The following is a 23290-nucleotide window of genomic DNA, read 5'->3' on the forward strand; positions in this document are numbered from 1 at the left end:
CATCGACTGGGCCGAGACCCAGTACCTGCCGCCGGCTCCCGACTCCACTCATTGGCGCATGCACTTCGACGGGTCCAAGATGCGCACCGGCTTGGGAGCCGGCGTCATCCTCACCTCCCCCAAAGGCGACAAGCTCAGATACACGCTGCAAATTCACTTTGCCGCCTCCAACAACGTGGCCGAGTACGAGGCGCTCATACACGGGCTCCGGCTTGCCAAAGAACTCGGCATCCGCCGGATCCTGTGTTACGGCGACTTGGACTTGGTAGTCCAGCAATCATCCGGCGACTGGGGCGCCAAGGACGCAAATATGGCAAGTTACCGCTTCCTCGTTCAGCAGATCAGCGGGTACTTTGAAGGATGCGAGTTCCTCCACGTACCATGAGCCGACAACGAGCCAGCAGATACCCTGGCTCGAATAGGCTCCACCCGGCAGGCAATACCAACCGGCATCTCTCTGCAATGCCTCCTCAAGCCGTCTATCAAGCCATCTCCAGAGTCTGATTCCATCTTCGTGCCGCCTAACCCCGACGCAGCCGGATCCGGCTTGAAGAACCAAGTAGGCGGCCCGGGGACTTCGATAGGCGGCCCGGGGACTTCAGTAGGTGGCTCGGGGACTTCCGTAGTTACACCCGACCTGGGGACTTCTGAACCCGGCTCGGGGACTGCGGTAGTCGGCCCGGGGACTGCACCAACGCAACAAGCGGCGGCCGACTCCAGCATTTCACCACCCAGCCCGCCCGCCCTGGTCGTAGTAGCCGTGTTGGCAATAGAAGAAGTCACGGCTCCATCATGGGCCCAGCCCATCCTCAACTTCCTGATAAACCAAGAACTACCGGCTGACGAGACAAAGGCAAGACAAGTCCAACGCCGAGCCGGAGCATACACAATCGTCAACAGAGAGCTCGTCAGGCGCAGTGTCACTGGAGTTTTCTAGTGATGCGTTGAGCAAGAGAAGGGCATAGCAATCCTCAGAGACATCCACCAAGGCGAATGCGGCCACCATGCGGCCTCAAGATCACTCATCACCAAAGCTTTCCTCCATGGATTCTTTTGGCCGACTGCTTTGGACGACGCCAAGGAGTTAGTTAAACATTGCAAAGGGTGCCAAGTCTTCAGCTCCAAGCAACACTTGCCGGCTTCGGCACTCAAGACCATTCCCCTCACTTGGCCCTTTGCCGTTTGGGGACTGGACATGGTGGGCCCATTCAAGACGGCGTGCGGCGGCATGACACATCTGCTTGTCGCTGTGGAAAAATTCACCAAATGGATTGAAGAAAAGCCGATCAAGAAGCTGAATGGGCCGACTGCCGTGACATTCATCACAGATATTACAACTCGGTACGGCATGCCACACAGCATCATCACCGACAACGGCACGAATTTCGCCAAGGGAGCATTGGCACGTTTCTGTGCGACGCAGGGCATCCGACTGGACTTAGCGTCCGTTGCCCACCCGCAGTTAAACGGCCAAGTCAAGCGAGCCAACGGCCTCATCCTTTCCGGCATCAAGCCCCGACTGGTCGTGCCACTGGAGCGTTCGGCCGGCTGTTGGCTCGATGAGCTGCCGACCGTCCTCTGGAGTCTGCGCACTACCCCAAACAAGTCAACCGGCTTAACTCCTTTCTTCCTCGTGTATGGTGCCAAGGCGGTCATCCCAACTGACATCGAGTTCGACTCGCCTCGGGTAACCATGTACACGGAGGCGGAGGCCAAGGAAGCACGAGAAGACGGCGTCGACCTGCTGGAAGAGAGCCGGCTGTTAGCCCTCAGCCGGTCCGCCATCTACCAGCAGGGTTTGTGCCGCTACCACAACCGGAAGGTCAGGCCAAGATCTTTCCAAGAGGGCGACCTTGTGCTCCAGCTGATCCAGCGAACAGCCGGCCAGCACAAGCTCTCGGCCCCTTGGGAAGGCCCCTTTGTCATCAGCAGAGCGCTGGGAAACGACTCCTACTACCTGATCGACGCACAAAAGCCGAAGGCACGAAAGAGAGACGACTCCGGCAAGGAGTCAGAACGGCCATGGAACGCCAACCTCCTCCGAAGATTTACAGTTGAAATGCAGTATGTATCACGCTACCTTTTGTACTAAGTACGAGACAATAGGCCCCCCGAGGAGAACTCGGGGACTGCCATCTTTTATCTATGAATGAAGAGTATCATGCTTATGATTATGTCATTACATTCACTTTTCTCGTCCGGCAAAGGGAACGACTAGCGAGTCGGGCAGGTCGGTAGAGACGGCAGTGCTGGCTGGAGGAGTGGCCGGCTGGCGAACCTTGGCATGATCACCATCTCCCGCAGAAGGCGCGCTAGCACGCGCCTCGTTGCTGGAGGCACGATCAGGCTGAGGCTGGCTGGTCACTACACCGGCTGGCTCGACGTCTTCACCACCCTCTCCCTCTTCCCCTTTGCCCTCATCGCTGGAGGCGATCTCCTCCGCCGAGTCCTCACCCTCTGCCGGGTCCAGCCCGAACCATTCCTCCGGCTGGGCAACGCCGTTGTCATATATCTTAGGAGCAAAGGCGCTGATGTCAGTGCACTCGGCGATCGTCGAGGCACGCTGAGCGATAGCCGGCCGCACCTCCTCCATCTCCTCGTCGGCTTCCAGCCGCCAGGTGCGTAGTTGGTCCAGGTTCAGCCCAGGATACCAGGCTCGGACGAACTCCAGCGCCCGCCCAGCACCAAGCCGGGCCGCCGACGCCTTCCAAGCCTTGAAGCGGCCAACCGCAACCTCCAGCCAGTCGGCAGTCTGACTCGGGGTGCGGAGAATTGCTTCGCCAGGCTAGAGGGCGGCTAGCACTTGTGCCCCGGCGCGCTGAAGACGGCGGAGCATGCGGTGAACCGGCTGCAGACGGGCTTGAATCGCCAAGAGCTGCTCCTCAAGAGAGCGGCCCGCATCCGGCGCAATTTCAACCCCCTCCTGCCGCCCTGCGTCGCGGTAGGCCTCGATGGCTTGGGTAGCGGCGACAGAGTAGCGGGGAAAGTAATCTGCGCAAAGAAGAAAACGGCGGCTCAAAATCAAAAGACAAACTAGACGACAAAGGGCAGGCAAAGAAGCAAAGAAGAAAGCGGCCCACCATCGATCAAATCTTCAATTCGGCTATAGCCTTGGCTCAGCGCCTGTCTCTCCTCGGCCCAGCCCGCTGCCTCGGTCTCATACTCGGCCTTGAGGGAGGCCTCGCCGTCCTGCATAGCCTTCAGGGCCGCCTTGTGGCTCTCCTCCTGGTCGGCCAATCTCTTGGCCAGACGATCGCACTCCTGGCCCAAGGTGCTGCACTCGGCCTCCTTGGCGCGAAGGGCGGTCTGGGCCCCGCCGAGCTGCTCCCTTAAGTCGGCGTTGGCTCCTGCAAGCATGAAGGAAAAGGAGAAATCAATAAGGAAGAAGTCGTCGGGGAAGATTCGACCCGACTGCTCAGCAGTCGGCCCGAATCTCGGGGACTACACCCAGTAGGTGCGCTGACGCGCCCCCACAGGAGATGAAGAAAACAAAGCACGCACTCCGGCTGTTGGTCAGGTCCACGGCCTTCTGGCTCAGCTCCTGAGCCTGGGAGTTGAAGGCAGCAGCGCGGAGGTTATGGTATTCCTGGAAGAGCAGACAGGATGCAAGAATAAGACAGCTGTCAGGACCTAGTAAGTTCCAAGCCGCCTGCTCAGCAGCCGACTCGGAACTCGGGGACTACACCCAGTGGGTGTGCTGACGCGCCCCCATGAAAGAAATCAAAAAAGCAAATCAACCAAGGCCAGAAGACTCACCCGGATGGCGGCCCACATCGTGAGGAACTCTTGGGTATACCGCTGCAGCGAGGCGGCCTGGGCCTGAAGCCGGTTCCGGACCTCCTGGGCTGCCGTGTTCAGCTCGGCCGTCCCCCCGCTGGGCGTCCACTTGGACGTGCTGACACTGGCCGCCTCTAGGGCCTCCGCCGTTAGGCTGACGGCCGCAGCTCTATGCGACTCCGGCACGGAGGTTGCTCCCCCTGTGCACCGGCGAAATGCCGGCTGCACCTCGAGGCCGGCTCCTGCCACCGGCTCACTCCCGGCCGGTTGCTCTGGCGCCGCGGCTGGTTGGCCGCTCTGGCCCGCTCCAGTCGGCGCCGTCCGCGGCGCCTCCTCCAGGACGATCATGTTGTCCTCCCTCCTCTCCATCTCCGACCGGTCACGGTCGGCTTCCTCTGATGGGGGCACGGCGGCGTCGGGGGCCACGGCACGGAGGGGAACGACGAGCTGCGGAGGTTGGTCACGTGAGGCCTCCGCCTCCGCCTCCGCGGTCGCCGCCTCCGCCCGGGCCTTGGCTGCCGCGTCGGCTTGCGCCTCAGCCGACTTCTCCTTCGCCGCCTGGGCGGCCCTTCGCTCCGCCGCCTCCCGCTCCTCCCGCGCGTTCCGCTCTGTAGCCTCCATGAGGTCGGCGCAGGGATCCACGCGGCGGGAGCCCGAGGACCCTCCGGTCGGCCCGACTACGGAGCCGGCAGGACCCCGCTCAAGGGAAAGCGGTGCCCCGATCGGCGAGCCAAGAAAAAGTTTAGAACAGCCTCAATCGAAGAAGACAACAAAAGTACAAGACATTTGACACTTACGCCGAAACCACCTGCGGCTGCTTCACCACCTTGCGGAAGCGGGCCGCCTTCGCGGCCGCTTGGTCATAGCGGCGGTACCCTTGGGTTTCTTCGGCCGACTGCCGAAGTAGGTCGACGCGGCCCGGCGTTTCTGTGCGCCGCCTCGGGCAGCCGCGCCGCCGGCGCGGCAGATGGGCCCGCCCCCTGATGTTCAAGTGCCGACTGGCGGTGCGGAACGGCTTCGACCTCATCATCATCCGCCCAGTCCTCGAGGCCGGCCCCGAGCCCCGCGTCGCCTGCCTCGTCGCCTTCCCCTATGACGGCGTCTTCCATGGCGGCCGCTCCCAGGTCCGGATCGTTGACGTCATCCACCGTGCAGTCGGGGAGGAGCTGGCGCTCTACCCCTACGGCCCCGGCCGTCGGTGGAAGAAGGGGGTTCTGCTGAAGACAAACCGGCTGATCAGAAGTCGGCCATCACGAAGCCGGCTACAAAAGGAAGAAAAGAAGAAAACTTACAGCAGGCGGAGGGTTGGTGCGAGAGTACGGCTCCTTGCTGTATCGCGAATCCTCGGCGAGCTTGCAGTTGGATATGTAGTTCACCATATAAGACACCTCGACGTGGGGCATCTCCCTGGTGCTCAGCCGGCACGGGTCGAGGCGGCCGCTCATCTGACAAATCATGTGAGGCCGGCCTTGGAGCGGAAGTACTAGGGCGGTCCACGAAGGCGGCCACCAGGTCGGCTCCGGTCAGGCCCTCCGACTAGGTCATCACCCGGAGCCGGGCAATGGCGGCGTTCCCGGCCTGAGACAACGACCTGGCCCAGTAGCTCCACGAGGGTTGCCTCCCAGCTGGCGGGCCTGTCGGTGTTCTGGGAACGGAGGTCCCCAGACTTGCCTGCCTGCGGCCTGCAGCGTGGCTCAAAGGGGCCCAGCACGGCCCATCTTCATCAACACAAGACCGAAGACCCTCGTGAGGGGCCAAGCCTCGCGGGGCGGACGATGCGGAGCTTCCTCAGGCGCGGCCTCATCAGGCTGGCTCACGAGGAGGCGGAGAGATCAAGGCGGGGTACCTCACGAGGTGCCCATGACGTAAGCCATGACGACCAAGGGCGCCAGCCCGCGCAGCGTCCTCCTTTCCTATTTGGTGCAAAGGGGGCAAGCGCAGGCAAGAGGATCAAGCAAAGGCATCCATTTCGGTGCAACGAGACCAAGACCAGTCCAACGGTGGGGAGGAGGTCATCGTGGAGCCCAAGGCGGCGTCACCATAGAGCCTTTGGCAGGCGAGGACCGACTTTAGTCAGGATAAGTGTACCAGATGTTCCCCTTCAAAATGGCCAATTGTTGGCGCCCTTCCCGCTCAATATTTGGGAAGAGGCCCAGGGCCTTTGCCTATAAATAGGACTAGCCACCCCCAGGGTAGAGGCACTCAGAAGTAGAACCGAGCGATCGAGCAATCGTGCAATCTAGAACCTGGGCACGCAGAGAATCAGAGAGAGAGAGAGAGAGAGAGAGAGAAGGGCGGCTGAACTCCTCCTAGCAGTTCATCCTCCCAGCCAAGAACAGACCCTCGCGAGGCTATTCTTCCTTGTACTGTTCATCATCATCAGCCCAAGAGGTAATCCACCACACCACAAACTAGAGTAGGGTATTACACCACAATGGTGGCCCGAACTAGTATAAACCTTGTGTCTCTTGTGTTGTTCCTTCAGTAGTTTAGATCCTTGCGAGATGGAGAGGGAGAGGGCGTAGTCTCCACGCGCACCCCAGAGTTCGAACCTCAAGGGTCTGCCGGAACCCGAAATCCGACATTTGGCGCGCCAGGTAGGGGTGCGCCGGAATCCACCCTTCTACCACTTCGCGTCCCGTCGCATCGTCATCACCATGTCCGGCAACCAGGCGGGCAACCAAGATCCATGGGCGGCGTGGCCCACCCGCGCAGAGCCGCTCGCCTCGGGCGACCCCGCGCCCCAGGCAGCTCGTGGTCCGCAGGGCGCTGCGGGCCGCGGGCCGCGCGGATAGGCTTCAACAACCCTCACACCGCGGCAAGCGCGGTCGGCAGCAAGGGCCTCCAATCACGCCGCGACCACGACACCGTACACCCGTCGGGAGCAGGCGAACTCGAGGGCCGCGCTCACAGTGGCCCAAGAGCTACTATAATGCAGGCTGCTGGAAGGCGGCCGCGAGATGCTGCTAGAGCGGGTTGCCGAGCTCCTGGGCTTTGCCGCTTCGGGGGCTCACCCCTTCTGCATCCAGCTCCCGTCTCAAGCCCGGGACGGCACGCGCGGGGGCCCCGTGCGCGACCGTGGGCCCCAAGGCTACTCCAACACCAGTGAAGCTGTCGGCGTCGGATCGGCGGTGGCGCTACCCCCGCCCCCAGCACGAGAAGGAGAGGGACTCGGCGCGGCCCACGGCCCCAGCGGGCAGCCGCGCTACCACCCCACGGTGGGCGCGTCAAGCAGAGCTGCATGGCACACGGAGCACTACGGCGTAGCCTTCGGGATGACGGCGCCAGAATAATACGTGCCCCACATGGTGGACCAAGGGCACGCTCACGAGGGCGAACAAGGCTCGCTCCTCAGCCCGAGCTGGGGGGACGAGACACCAGAAGCTGAGCTCTTCCAGGAGCGCCGAGACGGTTCCACCGGCCATGCTAGAGGCGACGATTATCGGGTACCGCTAATTCCTCAGGAGTAGGCGCACGCTAACCATGGATCGCAGGAGGTGCAGGTCGCCACAGCGAGCAGCTGCCCCGCTCCCACACTCTCCTACCCCTCGGGAGGAGGGCGCAGGGGGCTGCAGGAGAGGGGCAGAGATCCGACATCACCACCGTGGCGTTCGGAGCAAGGCGTTCTCAGGAGGTAGGCCCTCCGCTAGGGAGGAGCCTAAGGGCCTGCCCCTGGCGGAGGACCCGTGGTCGTCGGGGGAACCGCTGGCGACCGCTCTACCCCATCGGCAGCGTCCTGGTTTCCGGTCGTCGTCGGTGGCACTAGAGTGTGGCGCAAGGCGGGGCCCTCGTCTGGCGATATGAAGCAAGGCCGGTACCTGTGAAGAAGGCCCAGTGCCTGTGAAGCTCGCCGCCCCGTGACACTCTCACGTAATAATGAGTGGGGTTGTACACGCCCCGGAGTCTCAGGGGTGCCGGCCTCAGGCCCTGGGGCTCCCTCCCACGCCCAGTGGATAGCACTTAGCTCCGCGCTGGTGAGAAGACGTCCAAGACTAGATTAGGTGCCGGATGCGGCCTTTTGTCTGCTTTCATTGCCTTTTCCTTTGGTTGTAACTTTTCCCCTGCTGGATTTAAGTTGGATTTGAATTTGAGATTTGCGTGTGTTCGGGGAAGGGGTGCTTAGTCTCGTTCGAGCCATTTCTCGCGTTCTGGTTACCGCTTCACCACAGCTGCCTCCCCTCGCGAGCCCCTCGCGAGTCGGGTCAGGCCTAGCTCGTGCGCAACCCAAACTGCCGCTGTCGCTCCCTCTTGGGAGGATTTTCCAATGCCTGTGAAGCTGTCGCGTTTAGGAAAAGGCCCAGAGCCTGTGAAGAAGGCGAATGCCTGTGAAGCTGTCGCGTTAGGGAAAGGCCCAGAGCCTATGAAGAAGGCAAATGCCTGTGAAGCTGTCGCGTTTAGGAAAAGGCCCAGAGCCTGGTGAAGAAGGCGAAATGCCTGTGAAGCTGTCGCGTTGGAAAAGGCCCAGAGCCTGTGAAGAAGGCGAATGCCTGTGAAGCTGTCGCGTTGGAAAAGGCCCAGAGCCTGTGAAGAAGGCAAATGCCTGTGAAGCCGTCGCATTTGGGAAAAGGCCCGAGCCTGTGAAGAAGGCCAACGCTGTGAAGCTCCCCGCCAGCGACACTCTCATATCCTACGGATTCAACTAAAGAACACCCAAGACGTCACGCCTCCCACAGGCTGCTTCGGGGCTTGCGCGAAACAAAGGTAAACCAGCCAACCACCAGGCGTGGCGCTCGCGCAATGTAACAACTACCAATACGATGAACACAGGTTTTACATGAGGGGCTCCCCCTCCCAAAATGCTCTCACGCCATCAGGCCAAAAACCTGAGTTCTATTCATGCAGGGTAAAAAAACAGGAGCGATACAACTCAGTCGGACCAAATCCCCCAATGCGTCCTCGGAGCACCTCCCGAGCCGTCGCTGGCGTCGCTGAACTCGCCATCACTGTCTGCGTCGCCACCAGCGGCGTCAGGGCCGTTCACCACACCGCCCTCATCAGCCACGATCACGTCTCGTCTCGTCCGAAGCGAAGGCCCTGACAAGAGCATCCACATTGTCTTCCACCCAGTGCGCCAGGTCGTCTCGGACGGCCTGGGGGACTGGGGCGATGGCGGCGTCGAAATCGAAGTGGGGATCCATGTTCCGGAGATGGCTGAAGACGCGAGAAAAGGCGCGCCCGAGCAGGGCGCGGCTCCTCTCCTCCACCAACCTGTCGGCCCTGACCGACCGCGCCTCCAGCTGCGTCACCACGTCGGTGAAGAACTGAAGGTTGCCGGCATAGTTGACTGTGTGCGGCTCGCCAACAGCCGCCTCGCAGATGTTGCCCAAGGCGTGTTAGCTCTCTCCCGGAGCGTGGCGAGCATGGGGCCGTGCACGTGCTCCAGGACCTGCCGCTAACGTATCTCATTCGCGTTCTGGCGCGTGACGGCCTCAGCCTCCTCCACCCGCTGGCGAAGACGGAGCATCGCGGCCTGGGAGGCGGCTAACTCCCCTTGCGCTACCTCAAGGGCGGCCCGGGAGGCGTCAGCCTGCCGCGTCGCCTCCTCCCGCTTGGCCCTCAAGGCTGCGGTCCTCCCTTCAGCTTCGACCCGGATCAACTCCAGCCTCCCCTCGAACTCGCGCTCGAGGTCTTGGTGCGCCATTGCCACCTGACATCCGACCTCCTCCAGGACGCGGGCTTCCCGTGCAGCAACATCGTCCTCCGCCTGCGTCACCAAGCGCTCCCTCGTCTCCAGCCGCTCGTACTCGCGGGTGCGTTCGGCGGCTTCCAGCGTCAATGCTTCCTCACGCTTCTGGAGCTCAGCTGGGTTGCCAGAGGCCACCTTCATCGACGCAAGGGCCGCCTCATGCAGCTCCACTTGCTCCTCCAGTGAGTGGCACCGGGCCAGGAGCTCTCGAGCCCGCTCCTCCGTTGCCTCTCGCCGTCGGTCAGCTCCCCGGGCTTCCTCGGCAGCCTGGGATCGGGCCACCCGAGAGGCCTCTAGCGACGCCTTCGCCTCTTCATCATCAAGGTCATGCTGATGACGCGCGAGGGCGATGGCGGCCTCCAGCTCGCGCCTCCCTGCAGCCAGGCGCAGGCCCTCGGCCTCCAGGCGCGCGTCTTCATCAGCAAGCTCATCCCCAAGCAGGTTCACCGCGTCAGTCGCCCTTCGAAGGAATCCTTGGCGGCGAGCGCGGTGCTCCCGGGCGCGCTCGAGCACGTCTTCCACACCATCATCTGCCCCAAGCAAGCGCCGGGGGACACGAATCATCGTTCCGCCTCCGGGCAGGGGGCTGGGGGCTGGCACCCTCGCGACGGCCGGGCGCGCCGCGCCAGAAGCCCGGCCAGGAGCCAGCCCATCTCCAGATCAAGGGCGCAGGGGGCGCCTCAGCCAGTCGCAGTCCACGACCAAACGAGAAGCCCACGGCAGGCTGGCTATGCCACGAGAGGGCCCGTGAAGGAAGATTGCGGGGAGTGAAGGGCCGCGGTGCACCTCGGGATGGTCCACCCCTTCAATCGCCCTCACCACAAGGGCAGTGCTGCTCGGAGCACTTGAGGATGGTAGAGGGGGCGAGGCCAGAGGGGGTGGCACCTCGGCCACTTCCGCGAGCTCGGCCGGAAGGGGCCTGCGGAGCAAGGATCAGTAAAAGCAACAAGAGAATCAGAAGCTAGAAAAGGAGAAGACTTACTCGTCAGTGGCAAAGTACTTCATGCGCTTCAGCAAGCGACAAGGGAAGTCATCACCCAGGGCCTCCCTTTTCCTCCGGAGGGCCTCAAAGTCCACGCGGAAGCGGCCCAAGAGAAGAGCGCAAGGATCAACCTGCGACGAAGACGGAGCATCGAAGCGGTCCGTGTGAGGGGCGCCTGCTTGACGCGTGCTGCCAATCGCCTCGCTAGAAGACACGGCTAGGGCCTCAGGGGCCTCAGCCCCAGGCGCTGGGAGCGGCTGCTTGCCACCCTCAGCCTCAGTGGCACGGGCCCCAGGAGCTGCCCCCTAAAGAGCATCATCAGGCGCTATCACCTCATCGGGAGCTCCCTCGGCCCCCGGCGCCTCATACCTCCCTGCTCCACCACTTGAGGAGGAGTCGCCTTGGCCAACCGGAAGGGCGGTCACCACCACAGGGTTCTCGCGAGGCCCCTGGAGGCCAGCAGGGCGCAGCCCCCATTCATCAAAGATAGGCATCTACTTCACAAAATCGTCCCTGTTCTGGTAGAGGTACAGCAGGGCCCCTCCCCGCTAGATGCTACCCGGGTTGGGGTCACCAGTCAGGATCAAGAGCACTCTCAGCACCTCAGGCGTCAGGTCCTCTTCCTGGAGCCTCATACGATCACCACGCCCGCTAAAGGCCCACATCCGACGGGAGTGGCGTTGGAGAGGGGCAATGCGACGCAACAGGAACTCCTTCACCACCTTGGGCGCTGTCACGCCGATCGATTTCAAGAACGCAAAGCGGCGCCAGACGAAGGCGAGCCGGGGGCTCTCGAGCGTCTCCTGGCCCCAACCCGAATTAGGGACAGCGGGCAAGGTCGGCTTCGACAGCAGGGGGCTGGGCACCCCGACATCAACATACAGCCACCGCTCGCGGAACCCAGCCGAAGGCGAAGGAAGCCCGAAGTCGATCCCTGAGGCCGCAGTCTCAGGCACAGCGACAAAGTTCACACACGCCGAGCATTGGGTAGGGTCGACAAGGCGCAGAGAGAAGAAGTGGCGCAGCAAGGCAACAGAAGGGGGGATGCCCATCATTGCCTCGCAAACAAAAGCGAAGACCGAAAGGAGGGTGATGGATTCAGGACCCAGGTGCATCATATGGATCTGGTAATGGGAAAGAACGGCCTTGAAGAAATCAGAAAAGGGGGGAACCAAACCCGCCCACAGGGCATCAGTAAAATAATGGACCTCAGTGATTATCCTGTCAGTGGGGAAGTGAGACGTAGGCCAGGCCGTCGTCCTCCCGCACTCGTTGAAGGTGATAGCCAGAGCCGAGCTGACCTTGCCCAGGCACTCTCGATTGAGTATGATCGACCGGCCGACGGCGGGGGCCACCGATGGCGGTGTGCGAGACAGAGGCATGGGTTTCTTCCCTCTCTCCTTCTTCATCGGAGCCATGGCAATGGGAAGGAGGGGGAAGATTCGAGATTGGATAGGAGGCAGGAGCTGGAGTTCGAAGGGAGGAAGAACAGAGGACGCTCGAGCAATAGGAAGGGGAGCGGCTGTGTACAACTACGAGTCTGCCTAGCAAGGCGCAAGATAAGGGAGCGTGGGGGAACAGTGCCACCCACGTCCCATCAACCGCCACGCGGCGCCCAAGGCCGCAGGCTGTTAGGGCGCGCGGCGCTTCGCCCTTGCCCTTTCGCCTCTCAGCATGGCCAAGTCCGGGCGCGCCTTGGGCCCGGTGGCTACTATCGGCGTTATGGGAACGGGGGTCCCAAGACTTGCCTGCCTGCGGCCTGCGGCGTGGCTCAAAGGGGCCCAGCATGGCCCATCTTCATCAACACAAGACCCAAGACCCTCGCGAGGGGCCAAGCCTCGCGGGGTGAATTACGCGGAGCTTCCTCAGGCGCGGCCTCATCAGGCTGGCTCACGAGGAGGCGGAGAGATCAAGGCGGGGTACCTCACGAGGTGCCCATGACGTAAGCCATGACGACCAAGGGCTCCAGGCGGGCGCCAGCCCGCGCAGCGTCCTCCTTTCCTCTTTGGTGCAAAGGGGGCAAGCGCAGGCGAGAGGATCAAGCAAAGGCATCCATTTCGGTGCAACGAGACCAAGACCAGTCCAACGGTGGGGAGGAGGTCATTGTGGAGCCCAAGGCGGCGTCACCACAGAGCCTTTGGCAGGCGAGGACCGACTTTAGTCAGGATAAGTGTACCAGATGTTCCCCTTCAAAATGGCCAATTGTTGGCGCCCTTCCCGCTCAATATTTGGGAAGAGGCCCAGGGCCTTTGCCTATAAATAGGACTAGCCACCCCCAGGGTAGAGGCACTCAGAAGTAGAACCGAGCGATCGAGCAATCGTGCAATCCAGAACCTGGGCACGCAGAGAATCGGAGAGAGAGAGAGAGAAGGGCGGCTGAACTCCTCCGAGCAGTTCATCCTCCTAGCCAAGAACAGACCCTCGCAAGGCTGTTCTTCCTTGTACTGTTCATCATCATCAGCCCAAGAGGCAATCCACCACACCACAAACTAGAGTAGGGTATTACACCACAATGGTGGCCCGAACTAGTATAAACCTTGTGTCTCTTGTGCTGTTCTTTCAGTAGTTTAGATCCTTGCGAGACGGAGAGGGAGAGGGCGTAGTCTCCACGCGCACCCCAGAGTTCGAACCTCAAGGGTCTACCGGAACCCGAAATTCGACAGGGCCGGCTACGTAAGCCGGCAGGTTGACGAAGTCGCCGTGCTGGGTGACGTTCTTCACGTAAAAATAGGACTTCTGCCAGAGCTTCACCGACGGGATCAGCGGGATGGACGGGAACGGATTGTTCTCGCCCGTCCGCCTCATGGCGATGAAGGCCCCGCATGGGGCGGGCACGCCCACGACAACAGTGCCGAGCTTGCACTGGAAGAATTCTCCCCAGAGCTCGAGAGTGGGGAGAACACCAAGAAAGCCCTCGCACAGGGTGACGAAGGCCGACAACAGCATCACCGCATTGGGTGTGAGGTGATGCGGCTGGAGGCGGTAAAACTCAAGAAAAGAACGAAGGAACCCGCTCGCCGGAAGGCCGAAGCCGCGCAGGCAGTGCGAGTGGAAAATTACCCGCTTGCCCTCCTCCGGTGCCGGCGAGATCTCCCTCACTGGTGCGCGACAAACCCGCACGAAGGTCGCGCCCGGTAGATGCCACGTCCGGCGGAGGAACTCGACGTGGTCTTCATGGACGTTGGAACCGTCCCCCGAGCTCGACAACGCCATGGGAGCGACGCGGCAAGGAACAAGGTGCGGCGGCGGAGACGCGCACGACCTTGCAACGGCGGGACCGGAGGAACCGAGAAGTCCGACGGCGGAGCGGCGCGGCAATGAGGCGCTGTGATGGCGGAAGGAAGGAGAAGGAAGTTGGGAAAGGGTGGAGCGAGGGAGAGCGTGCAAGTCTCCGCCGCTCCCTCTCCTCTCCCTACTTATAGGCCCGCGCGGCGGACCCGAGGAGGCGAGGCGTGGGGGAACGTGGGATTAACTACGCCCACTCCCCCACATCCCGCGATTATTGCGCCCTAATGGCATGATAAAACCGCCGCGAGAAGGCAAGCGGCCCGTTTTGGGCCACAGAAGATCCGCGCTTGGGCCGAGGCCTAGAAAGTGGCGGGCCCGGGCCTGCGGCGACGTCCCATCGCACGCGTGCGTTGGCAGACCTTCCTTGCCACGTAACCCGCAGGGAGGCGCGCGGTCAGCATGCGGGCCGACCCATGTTCCCACCTACAAGACCACGGAGCTTTCCGAAGACGGCGCGCATAAGCAAAGCTGGCTCCTCAGGATAGGAAGCTGACCGAGCTTCTCGTCCCCTTGTCAACCTCGAAGCTCGATCAGCTTCGGGGACTACTGTCGGAGTAAATGACCACGGGTAGCCTAGCCGGCTCCCCCTGGCACTTCTGAAAAAATAACAAGCCGATCCGGCCTTCAAGAATCCCAGACGTGGGGTCGCCTTCCCCTTGCCGGCTGCCTCCCAGGCCGGCTATCGGAAGGCGGCCCGGCCTTAACCTTCATGAAGAAAGCCGCGGGAGGGCCGGCTCCAAGAAGTCGGCCCTGAGAAGGCCGACTCCAAGGAGCCGGCTCCCACAAAGCGGTCAAGATTGTACCCTCGAAGCTTGCATCCACATAACGGCGATGAGACGGGGCGTGGCTATAGTAAAGCCTGCCACCCCCGAATCCCGGAGCACGCCTGGCATAGTGCGCCGTACGGGGTGGCCATGACCCGTTCGGCGCGGCACTGTTGCCATGTTGACCACGACGCCATCCACAACAGACTGTCAGCACGGCCCATGGGCGGTGGGCCCCTTCAGGCAGAGAGACACCCGGAGGCGGCCAGGCCTCCCCCAGTCGGCCCGAGACAAGGCCGGCTACCCATAGCCAGCTCGCTTCCTCCCTCGAAGGAGGCGCCCCATTAAGGAGACAAGACGAGGTGAGGCTACAGTGATCGCCCGCCGGGAAGCGGGACTGTAGCCACGATTACCTCGACAAAGCCCTCGTCACCAGGATTGAGGCAACAGTAACCAGCCCCCAACAAGGCCCTTGGCAGTGGGGCCAGCCTGTCGACCAAGGAGCCGGCGGGCCCCAGCAGCCGGCGCAGAAGCCGGCGGGCGTAGACACTGACGGCTAGGGCCCGCGCCCAGCCGGATTACCATTGTACCCCCGGGGGGTAGGCCTATATAAACCCCCCGGGGCACCCATGCAAAGGGTTGATCTCAGCTAGTTTTACACACCACATAGAGAGAAAAGGAGAGCTAGCCGTGCCCTTCTTCTTCCTCACACCGAACAGCTCAAGGAGCATCTTGTAGCCACTTGTTCATCTAGTGATCACGCAGAGACCCCGCAGAGCAGCAGTAGGGGTGTTATCTCCGCGGAGAGCGCCGAAGCTGGGTAAGATTCGCTGGCGTGCATGTCTTCGCCTCATCCCGCTACCAGGCACCGGCGACGTCTTATTGGCTCCCACAATGATAAGCCACCCGTTGGCATATGTCGCACCTACCACCCGACAAGGCGACTTTAATCCTTCTTATGTGTTATGTCGTGCTAGTGATGGGCATGTTTATGCGTTGTTGGTTCTCCTCATGAATATATTGAATGGTCTATTTGGGTTCCCAAGACCCTTGTTACTAACATCAAAGGACCCAGTACAAAATGGGTACCTAAAACCAAGCATTGATCTCTTGTAGGTGTTTGCTTCCAGTGGGGGATCATGGTTGCTCGATAGTGGAGCTACAAATCATATGACTGGAAGCAAGGACTTGGTGGTGGACGTGCACAAGATTCCATCTATGCCCACCAATGTCGAGTGGGGTGATGCCTCGTCTTCTAAGGTATTGGGACTCAGCAAGGTTGTCGTTTCTCATGATCTCACGATCGAGAAGGTCATGCTTGTAGAGTCCCTTGCATACAATTTCCTTTCCGTTCGTCAACTTGCAATCATGGGCTTTGCCACTTTCTTTGATATTGATATCGTGGCCCTCTTGTGGAGCAAGACTCTTAAAGTAGCCTTTGTTGGGCATGTCGAGAACGGTCTATATGTGATTAACTTTTCGGAGCGACCCACTAAGACCGCGACATGCCTAATGGCTAAAGTTGACGTGGGATGGCTTTGGCATCACCGTTTAGCCCACGTTAATATGAGATCTTTGCAAAGTCTTCTCAAGGGGGACCATTTCCGTGGACTAACGAATGTTAGTTTTGCTAAAGATCGTGCTTGCAGTGCCTGTATCGAAGGAAAGCTACATGAGAAGGCTCACCCTCCCACGACTATCATTTACTCGAAGAGGCCTTTGGAACTCCTTCAATTGGATCTCTTTGGGCCTCCATCCTTTGATAGTCTTGGGGGTAGGAAGTATTGCCTGGTGATTGTGGATGACTATTCAAGATACACTTGGGTGTATTTCTTCAAGAGGAAGAGCGAGACCCAACAAACCGTCATTGACTTTGCGAATGAAGCCCAACGTCAACACAATGCAAAGATCTTGACTATAAGAAGTGACAATGGCACCGAGTTCAAGAACTACACCTTGGATGAGTTCCTTAGTGATGAGGGCATCAAGCATCAATATTCCGCACCTTACACCCCTCAACAAAACGGTGTTGCGGAGAGGAAGAACCGGACGTTGATGGATGCGGCAAGGACCATGATGGCGGAGTTCAAGTCTCCATACAACTTTTGGGCCGAAGCCATCAACACCGCATGTCATGCATCCAATCGGCTCTACCTACGCAAGGGCTTGAACAAGACTCCATATGAGATACTCACCAGTAACAAGCCCAACCTCAAGTACTTCCGGGTGTTCGGGTGTAAGTGTTTCATTCTCAAGAAAGGTGTTCGGTTGTCTAAATTTGAGGCTAGAGCTTATGAGGGCATATTTGTTGGTTATGCTACAAACTCTCATGCTTACCGTGTCCTCAATAAATCCACGGGACTTATTGAGGAGACGTGTAACGTGGAGTTTGATGAGAATAACGGCTCCCAAGTGGAGCAAAGTGGCACTTGTGATGTAGGTGATGAAATTCCTCCTCAAGCCATAAGAAGAATGGGTGTTGGTTTTATCCTACCCATTGAGGAACCCCTTGTGGCCGAAGGAGAAGGACAATGCTCCACTCAAGTGGAGCCATCACCAACCCAAGGCCCACACGCTTCCGATGAACAAAGTGAAGGCCTTCAACCTCATGAACAAGACCAAGGGCAAGATCATGCTCAAGAAGGTGTTGACACACCAAGTGATGCCCAAGGTCAAGTTCTCTCCCCCGAGCAAGTTCAAGATCAAGAACAAGCTCAAGACGGCGCTCAAGATGATCAAGTGACCGCTCCTCAACTCACCGCCGAGGAGGAATTAGAGCGTCGTGCCGCCAAAATTGCATCCAAGCTCTCCACCAAGGGTCATCTCATGAAGAATGTGCTTGGAAGCATTCAAAAGGGGGTAAACACGCGTAGACAATTGGCAAACTATTGTGAACATCACGCGTTTGTCTCTTGTGTTGAACCCCAAAAGGTATATGAAACACTCGAAGATCCGGATTGGCTTAATGCCATGCATGAAGAACTCAACAACTTCGAATACAACAAAGTGTGGAGATTGGTGCCAAGGCCAACGGGGAACCACAATGTCATTGGAACCAAGTGGATATTCAAGAACAAGCAAGATGCTCATGGGACCATCATTCGCAACAAGGCAAGATTGGTGGCACAAGGCTACTCCCAAGTCGAGGGTATCTACTATGGTGAAACCTTTGCTCCCGTTGCTCGCCTTGAATCCATTCGTTTGTTGATTGCTTACACTTCTCATCACAACTTTAAGTTGCAACAAATGGATGTGAAGAGTGCTTTTCTTAATGGTCCTATTAATGAGTTGGTTTACGTCAAGCAACCCCCCGGGTTCGAGGATCCCTACTTTTTCGATCATGTGTATCAACTCGATAAGGCACTCTATGGCCTTAAACAAGCCCCACGTGAGTGGTATGACCACCTTACCGAGTTGTTACAAGATCGTGGGTTTGAAGTTGGGCTAATCGATCCCACTCTTTTTACTAAGAAGGTCAAAGGGGAGTTTTTGTGTGCCAACTATATGTTGATGACATTATCTTTGGTTCCCCTAACAAAGCTTTCAATGAGGAATTTGCCACACTAATGACCTTAAAGTTCAAGATGTCTTCCATGGGAGAGTTGAAGTTCTTTCTCGATTTCGAAGTGAAGCAAAGAAGAGAAGGTACCTTCATCAACCAAGCTAAATACACTCAAGACATGCTCAAGAGATTCAAGCTAAGTGATGTCAAGCCGGCTTCCACTCCAATGCCCACCAAGTGCCAACTTGACATTGATCCCAATGGTAAAGCGGTGGATCAAAAGGTATATCGTTCCATGATTGGATCCTTGCTTTACCTTTGTGCATCTAGACCGGATATCATGTTGAGTGTGGGAATTTGTGCACGGTTTCAAGCCGCACCTAAGGAAAGCCACTTTGTGGCGGTCAAGCGAATCTTTCGATATTTGGCTCATACCCCCAAACTTTGGCTTGTGGTACCCAAGAGGAGAAAACTTCAAGCTTGTAGGATATTCAGATTCCGATTGGGCGGGAGACAAAGTGGATAGGAATTCCACTTCCGGAGGGTGCCAATTCCTTGGTTGCTCTTTGGTAAGTTGGTCTTCTAAAAAGGAAAGTTGTGTGTCTCTCTCATCCACCGAAGCGGAGTATGTGGTGGCTGGTAGTTGTTGTGCACAACTATTATGGATGAGGCAAACTTTAAAGGATTACGGTGTCATTTGTGACAAAGTGCCTCTTTGGTGTGACAATGAAAGTGCCATCAAGATTTCTCTCAACCCGGTGCAACACTTCAAGACAAAGCATATTGAGATTCGGTATCGCTTCATCCGGGATCACATTAGGCGAGGGGAGATCGAGCTCAACTACGTCAACACTCATGATAACCTTGCAGATATCTTCACGAAGCCTTTGGATGAAGCAAGATTTCGCGAGTTAAGGCATGAGCTAAATATCATTGATTCGATCAATGTTGCTTGAACCCTTGCACACCCCACCATACTCAGCTTGTTGTCTTGTTTAGGTGTAGGCATGGACATAGGGGGAGTGTTGTTCTCTCAATGAACTCTCCCTCCCCCCATTATGCATAAATTGATCAACTCTTTCACATTAGCCATTTTTATGGTACTTGTGCTTCAAAGACGAGTTTTGGTCATGGGCCCAAGGATAATTCTTCGCGGTGCCATACCAATTGACTCAAACATAGGTGGCTCCGGCCACCACCCTCTCTTTGGAGAGGTGGTGTCTCGTGGTTGTCTCTTGTTGTCATTTTTTCTCTTCGTGTTGAGCGTGTTTCAGTGGTGTCTTGTTTGCTTGAAGTTTCCATGTGAAGATCTTTTTTTTCTTGTGTTTGAAACATGCATTTTCTTGAGCTCACGGTACTACCATGGCCCGCCACGGTACTACCATGTGTGGAGAGTACGGTACTACCGCCCCAGCGCGGCAGTAATTTTTTACTGCCGGGAGAGCGGTACTACCGCTTTGGTGTGGTACTTCCGCCCGAACGGTAGTACCGCGATGAAGCGCGGTACTACCGCGCTGACGAGTGTGCGTGGGGGTTATGACTCAGGCAGGGGAGTTCCAACTCCCCATACCCATTCACTTCTTTCTCTCCACGCCGCCTCTCTCTCTCGCTCAAGACCGGCGCCGGAGGTCCTCGCTGGATCTCCGTCTCCGGCCACTCTCCTCGGATTCTGACCGGTGGGATCGTTCCCCACCACCTCCTCTTGCCATGGAACAAGGTTTCTCCCCCAAATCTCTCTCTCTTTTGGTTGTTCTTTTGCTTCTAGGTTTTTGGGGAGATGCATGTGTTCTTGAGATTTTAGGCCAAATCTATGCAAGAGTAGGATGTAGGAGAGTAGTGCTGCGTAGAAATTATACTTGATATGTTGTCCCGTGGTAGATTTGATCCACCGTAGTACCGCCATGTTTTCGCGGCTTTTCTCGGATTCAAACTGATTGGGATCTGTCGCCGTGCGGTACTACCGCATCTAGTACGCAGTACTACCGCCTATCAGGTGCGGTACTACCGCATGAGCTGTGGCACTAAAATCCTACTACCGCTCCGAGCCCCGGTACTACCGTGCCCTCACACGGTACTACCGCGACTAGGAGCGGTACTAATATTTTAGTACCGCACGCCCTGGCAGTACTACCGTTGTTGTCCAATCTTTCTCGTGGCAATTACCACGTATGCTTTCTACTTGTTTCTCTTGTCTTGTTAAGGTCTTTGCATCGATTCTTCTCGCTCTTTGTGTGTGCTTCTCTTGTTTCTTAGGTGGTGGCTCTCGCCGTTCCAATCCCAGTCGTGACACTGGCTCCAAGCGACTGCGTAATCAAGATGAAGCACCAGAGGGCTCCAGTGCCCCCAAGCGCAATGTCAAGACCTCAGCTAGCAAGTACAAGGAACTCACTAAGGGCATGGATTAGATTCCCCTCTCTGAGTTTATCCATCTCAGGCAGATCAACCCTTATGTGAATGCTCGTTGAGGGAGTCCTGGATTAGGGGGTGTCCGGGTAGCCAGACTATACCTTCAGCCGGACTCCTGGACTATGAAGATACAAGATTGAAGACTTCGTCCCGTGTCCAGATGGGACTTTCCATGGCGTGGAAGGCAAGCTTGGCGATGCGGATATTCAGATCTCCTACCATTGTAACCGACTTTGTGTAACCCTAACCCTATCCGGTGTCTATATAAACCGGAGGGTTTTAGTCCGTAGGACAACTTCATATACAACAATCATACCATAGGCTAGCTTCTAGGGTTTAGCCTCCTTGATCTCGTGGTAGATCTACTCTTGTACTACCCATATCATCAATATTAATCAAGCAGGACGTAGGGTTTTACCTCCATCGAGAGGGCCCGAACCTGGGTAAAACATTGTGTCCCTTGTCTCCTGTTACCATCCGCCTAGACGCACAGTTCAGGACCCCCTACCCGAGATCCGCCGGTTTTGACACCGACATTGGTGCTTTCATTGAGAGTTCCTCTGTGCCGTCGCAATCAGGACGGATGCCTCTCCCCGTCTTTAAAGACGGCACCGTTATTAAGGGAGCCATGGCTGTCGGCCAAACTCTCCGGCTAGGCGGTTTTCCTATGACCGCATGTTTGGCTGTTGCGTCGACGGTGACCTCTCGGGTCATCAAAAGCAATCTTCACTTCAGCTCGGAACTCGTCGAGCAGTTGGATCCAATGGAGCTCTCTTCCGTAAATGAGCTCTTGGATCGCATCGCCGCCCTGGGAGTCACTACGGATTAAGACCAGGTTGGGCTTAAACCCGATCTAAGAGAGATTAATTCTCCCCAAGTCACCAATCATGTTGCCGTATTAGAGGCGCAGTGCGGTGACCCTTCATCTATCCTAAGGACTAGCTACGTCCGGATTACCGATCCCTCCAAGCCGGATAACCGCGGAGGGGAGGATGCAACTCAAGACCTGAACTTAGAATCAGGCAACGGGCTAGACTCATTGGACAACATCCGAGAATCCAAACTTCAGAGTTCGGAAACTCCTTGGCCTCTGAGTCTCAAATTGGGCAAGGTCTCGGATTTAATTCCACCCACCCACCCGAACATAAGCGATCTATCCCAGATCAGGCAAAAGCCCGAAGAAACAGTACATCATTACAGGGCAAGGTTCCTCCTAGTTATGAACAGGATAAAGGACTGCCGTCAGGAAGACGCAATCTCAATCTTCTGCAATAATTGCACGGACAAGGGAATCCTCAACGCCATAAGTCGTCGTGATATTACACGGTTCGCTGACTTGGCATCCATAGTACAAAAGTACTGTGCGATGGAAAGCGCTTGGAAAACCGAAATAAAATTTTGGGACAATCCGACCCTGAATAGAAACCTCGTCCAAAACAAAAGGGTGCATCATCATCAGACACCCGGGTTAAAAACCAAAAAACCAAAACCCTCTACATGGCATGGAACCGTACTGGAGGATGGCTTAATGGACCCTGTAAGATTCATAGTACAGAGGACGCCACACCAACTCACAGCCTTAGAGCATGTTGGATACTCCGGCAGGTGGCCAAAATGGGTAAAGACCTCCTAATTCCGGAGGCCGCAGAAAGCCACCTCAAGGACCCCAGTACAGTCCTAACAGTCTTCGAGACTTTCGCATCAAATAATATGCGAAAAAGAACACTCCGCAGCCTCGCCGAAGTCTATCAAGTAGCAACAATAAACCCATGGAGTGACACGGCTATTACTTTTAATGCCAGTGATGAACCTAAATTCCGAACAGCTCGAGCACCAGCCGCACTGGTCCTCAGTCCAATAGTGGACGGCTTTCGCCTCACCAAGGTACTCATGGATGGAGGTAGCGGATTGAACCTCATTTATGAGGAAACCCTTCAAAAAATGGAAATAGACTGGAACCGCATTGAGCGAAGCAGCACAACCTTTAGAGGAATAATCCCGAGTCGGGAAGCGCGCTGCATAGGAAAAATCACACTAGATGTGGTGTTCGGCACGCCGGATAATTATAGGTCCGAAGAGGTCACATTCCAGGTGGTCCGGTTCAGTAGCGGATACCACGCTCTGCTAGGGCGGGAAGCGTTTACAATCTTCCAAGCAATACCCCATTACGGGTACATGAAGCTCAAGATGCCCGGGCCGAACGAAATCATCACTCTTGCTAGTGATCCGGACATAGCACTCCGCGCCGAAAACAAGACAGCCGCATTGGCCCTTGAGGCACTGTCCGAAGCCCTAGCGGCTGAGGAACTGACTACGCTGCGCTCCATGGTAAACAGGGAAGATGTGATACTCGACAAAAGATCCAAGTCCACCTCCTTTAAACCAGCGGATGAAATAGTCAAATTCCAGGTCCATCCAACGGACCCCAATAAAATAGCTTCCATCGGGGCACGATTAAACCCTGATGTAGACGCCGCACTGCGAGAGTTCCTATGTGAGAACTGGGACATTTTTGCCTGGCACCCTTCAGACATGCCAGGAATCCCACGCAGGCTGGCCGAACACAGCTTAAATATCCTTAAAGGATTCAAACCTGTCAAACAAGCCCTTCGGCGTTTCTCTGAACCCAAGAGATAGGCTGAGGGAGTCCTGGATTAGGGGGTGTCCAGATGGCCGGACTATACCTTCAGCCGGACTCCTGGACTATGAAGATAGAAGATTGAAGACTTCGTCCCGTGTCCGGATGGGACTTTCCTTGGCGTGGAAGGCAAGCTTGGCAATGCGGATATTCAAGATCTCCTACCATTGTAACCGACTCTGTGTAACCCTAACCGTATCCGGTGTCTATATAAACCGGAGGGTTGTAGTCCGTAGGACATCAACTC

This window comes from Triticum urartu, chromosome 2 (genome assembly GCF_003073215.2).
Source record: "Triticum urartu cultivar G1812 chromosome 2, Tu2.1, whole genome shotgun sequence".
Classification (NCBI taxonomy): domain Eukaryota; kingdom Viridiplantae; phylum Streptophyta; class Magnoliopsida; order Poales; family Poaceae; genus Triticum; species Triticum urartu.